The sequence below is a fragment of the Osmerus mordax genome, chromosome 14 (assembly GCF_038355195.1).
Source record: "Osmerus mordax isolate fOsmMor3 chromosome 14, fOsmMor3.pri, whole genome shotgun sequence".
In the NCBI taxonomy this organism is placed as follows: domain Eukaryota; kingdom Metazoa; phylum Chordata; class Actinopteri; order Osmeriformes; family Osmeridae; genus Osmerus; species Osmerus mordax.
In genome coordinates, this window is record NC_090063.1 from 16,097,471 (window position 1) to 16,104,128 (window position 6,658).

Genomic DNA, 6,658 nt, shown 5'->3' on the forward strand with positions numbered 1-6,658 from the left:
GCAAAAAGATACTGTCTGATAAATTGGAATTCAAAGAAGATATTTTTTTGCTAGGGATTTTGGTGGCATATGAGTTTTTATTAAATAAACGGTATCAAGTGAAGCTCAACCTCATTGGTTGGTTGCCTCTCTACACCCAAATCAACAATTCAAGTGATCTGAAGGCCGGTGACACACGAAAACAGCATCAGTGTGTTATCTTACATCTTATCAAGGTTATCTTATCGAGGGAGAGAACTGTCAAGCCTTGATAAGTGTGTCAGTATTCTTCATTTCCTTTCCAGCTGAGAAATGTAGAACGTACAGTAAGGCTCCCAGACAGCAGAGAGAAAGAGTTGACTGAGACCATTTCAAAAGGATTCAAGCAGGGTGTAATCCTGTAGATAGACCTTATGTTTGCACATTCAAAGAACATGCAGCTTGTGATTACATGCAGCCAAGTGGTGCCTCCTGAGTGGTTGTCAGTTGTTCATTGGATTTCACCTGTATGCAATTCCAATAGGTGGGTAGATCCTCCTATTTAATTATCGTCTCAGCGGGTCATTATGAAAATGTGATGTAAATATGAAGTGCTTTCCTTGCACATTTTCCACTAATCACAACAATACTTGACTGTGTAATGTATGTAAAAGTGCAAGTTCAATTTTTATCCTGCGCTCAAGCTGTATAATATTACCCCTGAAGGTTCCTCAAGTTCGAATGCATAGTTGATTTATTCATCCACGAAAAATAGGTGTAAAACGAATTGCCACGAAATTTGAATGAAATGTAAGTAAACTGACATGTTCTTTGATGTACTATTGTACCCAGACGTTCTGTCGCACCCATTGTTATGTATATGATGTTAAATAGGGTTTTTTGCCTGTTTAGTAAGCAGCGTGCAAACAGAGGATTGTAGAATAATAATAGTACAATTTGCACACAGCATGAACCTGTGCTGACTGGAAATGCTTGACTTGATGCAGCAGTGAATGAGAGGAACCAAAGCAAACTGTCAATAATTCTACTTCAGAATGCTCTCGTTGAGATATTACGGTAAAATAAGATTCATGTTGTTCAGCAACCATGGTATTTAGTCCTGCACACATGCTGACAGGCTAGTTTTAAATATTTTTCCCATGTCACGGTGTAATAAGACCACTTCTTGTTCTTGCATATATGTTTACATATTTCTCACATGTTGCATAATTTCAACTGTGGATATAGAGGAATCCCATGGGGCAGGACCAAAATATTTGATGAGTTCCACAGTGTTCCTGTGAGATGAAGGATTGTGCACACATGGTAAACGTTTGGCTATATTAAGCAGAGCAAAAGCAGATTTTGATTCACAAAGGCAGATAGAGGAGGAGACGGCAGATAGGGAGGCCAGGAAGAAAGGGAGAAGAGGGGGGGATGAGAGACAGGGAAAATCTATCAGACACGTCACTCAAGAGACAAAAAAACAACCGCAGACAGGTTTATTCCCAGAGACAGAGGGAGGAAAGGAACACGAGGAGGAGAGGAACCCAGAGAGCCTGGTTGAGCCGTGAGGGGGTCCATGGCTGGAGATGGGAATGAGAATGCTTTTCAAATAAAAAGGAAAAAAACAGACAGTTTAAGGAGAGACATCGACGGTTAAAAGGGTTGCCAAGATGACTGAGAGTTACAAACAGGAAGCACACAACAAAAGTCAGGTGGCTGAGCAGTGAGGGAATCGGGCTAGTAATCCGAAGGTTGCCAGTTTGATTCCCGGTCATGCCAACTGACGTTGTGTCCTTGGGCAAGGCACTTCACCCTACTTGCCTCGGGGGAATGTCCCTGTACTTACTGTAAGTTGCTCTGGATAAGAGCGTCTGCTAAATGACTAAATGTAAATGTAAAAGGATGATAAAAATGTGTATAACATCTAATATAGTTGGAATATAATTAGATGGGCATAGAATTAGACTGCTTCCTTCCATCTCAGATCTGGAACACACTGTCTTAGATCTGACCTACTAGCATCTTCTGATGATTGCTGACTTGAATAGCCAAGACACAGACACTGATTAATATATTTATGTGTATATATATATATATATATATATATATATATATATATATATATATATATATATATATATATATATATATATATACACACACACATATATATGTACACATGTATATCAATTTTATATCAATCTCTTAGAAGAAGCAATTATGCTGAAATGCACTTCTAAACCCAAATCATCTCCACCTCCTTGGAAATGTTAAGTGCATGGCGAGGTGGGCTTTCTATAGCGGAAATTGAAAGTCACGCTGATGCGGCTCAAGGGCTGTTGAATGGTTCTTCATTGAGGACCGGAAAAGTTTGCCTCCACCGCTAACGTGCAGATTCTTACTGCGACGCGGTGAAATCCCCGCGACATTCACAACTTCGCCACTCTAAATGTCAATCATAGAGAGGACGCGTGTCTAAATATGTACTTCTTCACCAAAAAAAATTGGTCAGCGCGGAAATGAAGAATTCTCAGTTTAAATCACGAGGCAATTCTCAGCAGTAGTTCTAAGACAGAACTGGTTTCTTTTCAATGCCTCATAGCAACTTCATCCATTTAAAATGTAACACGCTGCTCTCTTCCTCTCTCCCCTCGTTCCCTCCCTTTGTGGTGTTGTGTACTGACCTGAAGATGAAAATGACATGGATGCCTATCTATCATTATTCTTCCCCCCCTCTCGTATTAAAGAGTGCTGAGCCAGGGAAATAACAAGACGCCATCCATCTTCACTCACGTGCAGGGGGGATAAGTTAGGACGATTCTAAGGGCCCCTGACTGACCCCAAATCATATGAAATTATATATATTATATATCATATAAACCATCATCATTGAGTATATATATATTTCAAATATAATAATACAATTAATTATCTCTTTGTTTTTACTTGTATTTGGCAATAAAAGTTAAATATCCCCATTGACCAAAAAGTAAACATCCATATTGACCGACCACCCCACTTCATCGGCATGAAATGGTCTGTTCCTGCCTTCGCGCACTTATCACTGACTGTTTAGTTGCAGCAGAGAATGTCTCTGGTTGCAGTCAGTAGATGCGCAAGTCGCCAGAAATAGTGATCACAATGTCGCCTAGTAAACATAAATCAGGTTTTCAAAAAAGGTCAGAGAAAGAAAGAGAGAGAGGAAAGACAAATGAGAGGTTTTCAACCTGTAACCCAGTTTTTCACCAAGAAAGGTGGGTAACTCTAGCCAGTAGTCTGTGGTATTAACCTGTTGGCTTAATGTCCATAGTTAAATAAGATAGCTAGCTAGCTACAGACTAGTGTTAGCCTACATTTCATCAACATTTAATCAGTAAAGGGAAACATTTAGCAAGATATTCATATTAAATCATTGTCCCGACTCCCTGCCCCTTTTAGCAGACTTAACAACAGATGAGTCAACAGCACCCCAGTCTCCCCATAACTGTACCCCTCCCTGTCCCAGTGAAGGTGAGCAACATTGTGTTAACGACATGCCAGTTAGCATCATTCCAGGGAGTCTGTGGGGATTTCTCTCTTGCTCTTTTTACCGTAACAAAAAATAAATATTTATTAATGACAGAAATTCAAACTCATTATTTACTTATTATTTAAAAAGTCTGTACTGGATGCTGGACAGTTGGAAACAGTGAGTAGTTTACCTGAGCCTGCATGTAAATTACAGACAATATTAAAATAATCCAGTTTGATACGTTCATTTAGATTGAATTATGGTCGTTAAATGACTCTTCCCGACAGGTAGGATGAGATCCACTGAAGTGCAGTGCCAGTGATGCCCATCTCAGAAAGTCTAGCGAGCAGGATCTGATGGTTAACCGTATCAAATGCTGCAGAAAGGTCCAGCAGAATGATGATGGATGACCTGGAAGCCGCTCTGGCAGACTGGAGGGCCGTGGTGACTGACAGGAGGGTACTTTCTGTGGAGTGGCCAGTCTTGAAGCCTGAAATTCGTGAGCTGTCATCAGGCAAGTTCATTAATGTGTATAAATAAATAATTCTGTCTAGGTGGTCCCATTACTACCAGTGCATCATTGGATATGAACGTTCTTTACTTACCTTGATATAATTTTGTAATTTGTCGTTGTTTTATGTTGGGCCTTTTTGTTGCTACGGTAAATAATTCTATAAACCAGTGTTTTTTAAAACTTCACCACTAACTGGTGGGACCGTCCCACTATCTAATAATAACAAAAACCATGGTTGACCTTCACACATTGATATAATTGATCGAATGATTAGTCAGAGGTTAAAGCACCACTAGATCCTGAGAAAAAATATAATTAGGATTTCTCCATCTGGAGGAAATCTATTGTTGTTATTATAGTATTATTATTATTATTCATATTATTATTCTGTCTTTAAACTTCCCGATTACTCAAGATCGCCACAAATCTTTTTGTCGTGAGCCATAGGTTGGCGAATTGACACACGTTGCATGTGTCAGAGTCTAGTACACGGGTGATGTCATAGAGACACGTTGAAATGCAGGGTCGATGAGGAGTGCAGACAACATGGCCGAAGGACTCTTTTATTTCGTAAATGAATGTTTCTGGAAAGCTACAAACAGTTTAAGCCTATGCAACTCATTATTACATCATCTACTCTGTTAGCCAATAGGAATGAAAGCTCATTATCACAGTTATTTCACTCATACAGCTATGACAGGTATTATTGACGTGACAATAATGTACCTGGAGCATTACTGTAAATGCATGAATAGATATATTAGGGAGATGGATCGATTAGATAGTCAGTCAGTTAGACGGATAGACAGTTCACTATATAAAATCCCAGGACAATTTTTTAAATCTGTATTCCAGCCAGATACATGAATTACAGAATGTCATCTGACTTCACCTTCTGAGTCATGTCTGGTTTGGCGTAGATGTCTTCCGACGTGTTTGCTGCCATTCCTGTCTTACCTAATACTTTAGGTAGGTTATAGTTTAGATTATCATCTAGTAACACTACATCTGCAGTATCAGAGCTGCGTTTCAACGTCCACCATGCCACACAGGCTGGTCCTCTGTGCTGTCAGTATGAGGGAGCTGGACAGTAAGAACTGACTGGAGCTGTTTGTTTCCCTCTAAGCAAAGGGAAGTTATTTGCAAAGAGGAAGATCAGGAGGTGTGTAACTAATAAGCATGGACAGGTACAGAGGTAGTGTGACTGTGTTCTGCTGTCTGAGATCCTCTATGTTTCTACACAGTTCTACTGTGTGTCACTTTAAGGATAATATTACACATGCAGTAAATATATGGTATTGTAATGTATGTATAAATTTGTTCAGGCAAATATGCATGCAGAGACACACATTTATACATTAATAAATGTGTGTCTCTGCGTGCATATTTGCCTGAACTGTGCTCCATGCATATCTATATGGAACCTAACCCTATATGGACTATTTTCAGGGTTTCTCTGTAGAGAATTATTGTAATTTTCATATGAGGCACTGCATTCATGACAGTTAATTTGATACACACAGTATCAAATTGATTTACACACAGAGCAGAAGCATCAGTCCTCAACAGGTTAAATTCTGCCAATCTATACTTCTTCATTATTTAAATTTTCTTTTTTCATGTAACTGCCGCTTTTTCCAAATTAACATACAAACAGTGCACATGGTAACAACAAAACAAAAGTTTACCAGAAGTAATGCAAAGTAACCACATTCTCAGCTATTGGGCACGGTGAACAATAATAATATAAATGAATCAACCCCAAATGTAATTAGATTTCACCATTTAAAATTATAAGAAGAAGCATGTCAATTATTGTTTAACACAAGTTGAATAACTGTGTTTTAATTGTACAAGTGCTTTAAATGTATACGGTTTAATTGTGTTGAGGTGTACACTTTTTGCTTTTGGAGCAAGAGCTCTAGGCGGGAGGTCAGGTTGTTTAGGGTGGAACGCATTAGCCAAGAGACCCAACATTTAAGGGTTCATTTAGTACTAAGCTAATTAGACTAACCAGAGATTCCCAACCTGTGGGCTGCGCCCACTACTGGTCCATTAGGCTAATGCAGGTGGGCCGCCATACCAATGAAAAATAAAATATGAAAAATAAATATCCAAAATATTTATATATACTGTTGGTAAATCATAAAAATTCTTACTAATTTTTAAATTATATTTAGCCTTTAGTTCATCATGACCGAAACGCCAATAGTTACGCTTGGCACTTTGCCGGTAGCCCCCACCTCCTTCAAATAACGTTGATGGTGTCTCAACTGACATTTACGCTTGCATACGCCCATTGCATAATTCAGGTCAACAACTTCTGGTAGTGAGCAGTTACGTTAGTTCTCGCTCACTCGCTCATCGTTTTTTACGGAAGTACGGGTTGTCTTCCAAAAATGACAATAAACGATGTACATAGGATTTTATGTTGCTTCCCTTCCAGCAAGAGGGAAAAGCACATCAGAAATCCCACATTTCTCCAACACTGGGATGATACGAACAGTCTAAGCCGCTGTAACTTGTCACAGTCTACTTTATCTTAGCCAATAAGAAGTGAAAGCTAATGATCTCAGTTCTTTCAATCACACTGTATGATTGAAATGACAATAATGTCACAGGAGAATTAAATGCTTAGAAAACCCACAGTAGATCTCCACTGTTAGATC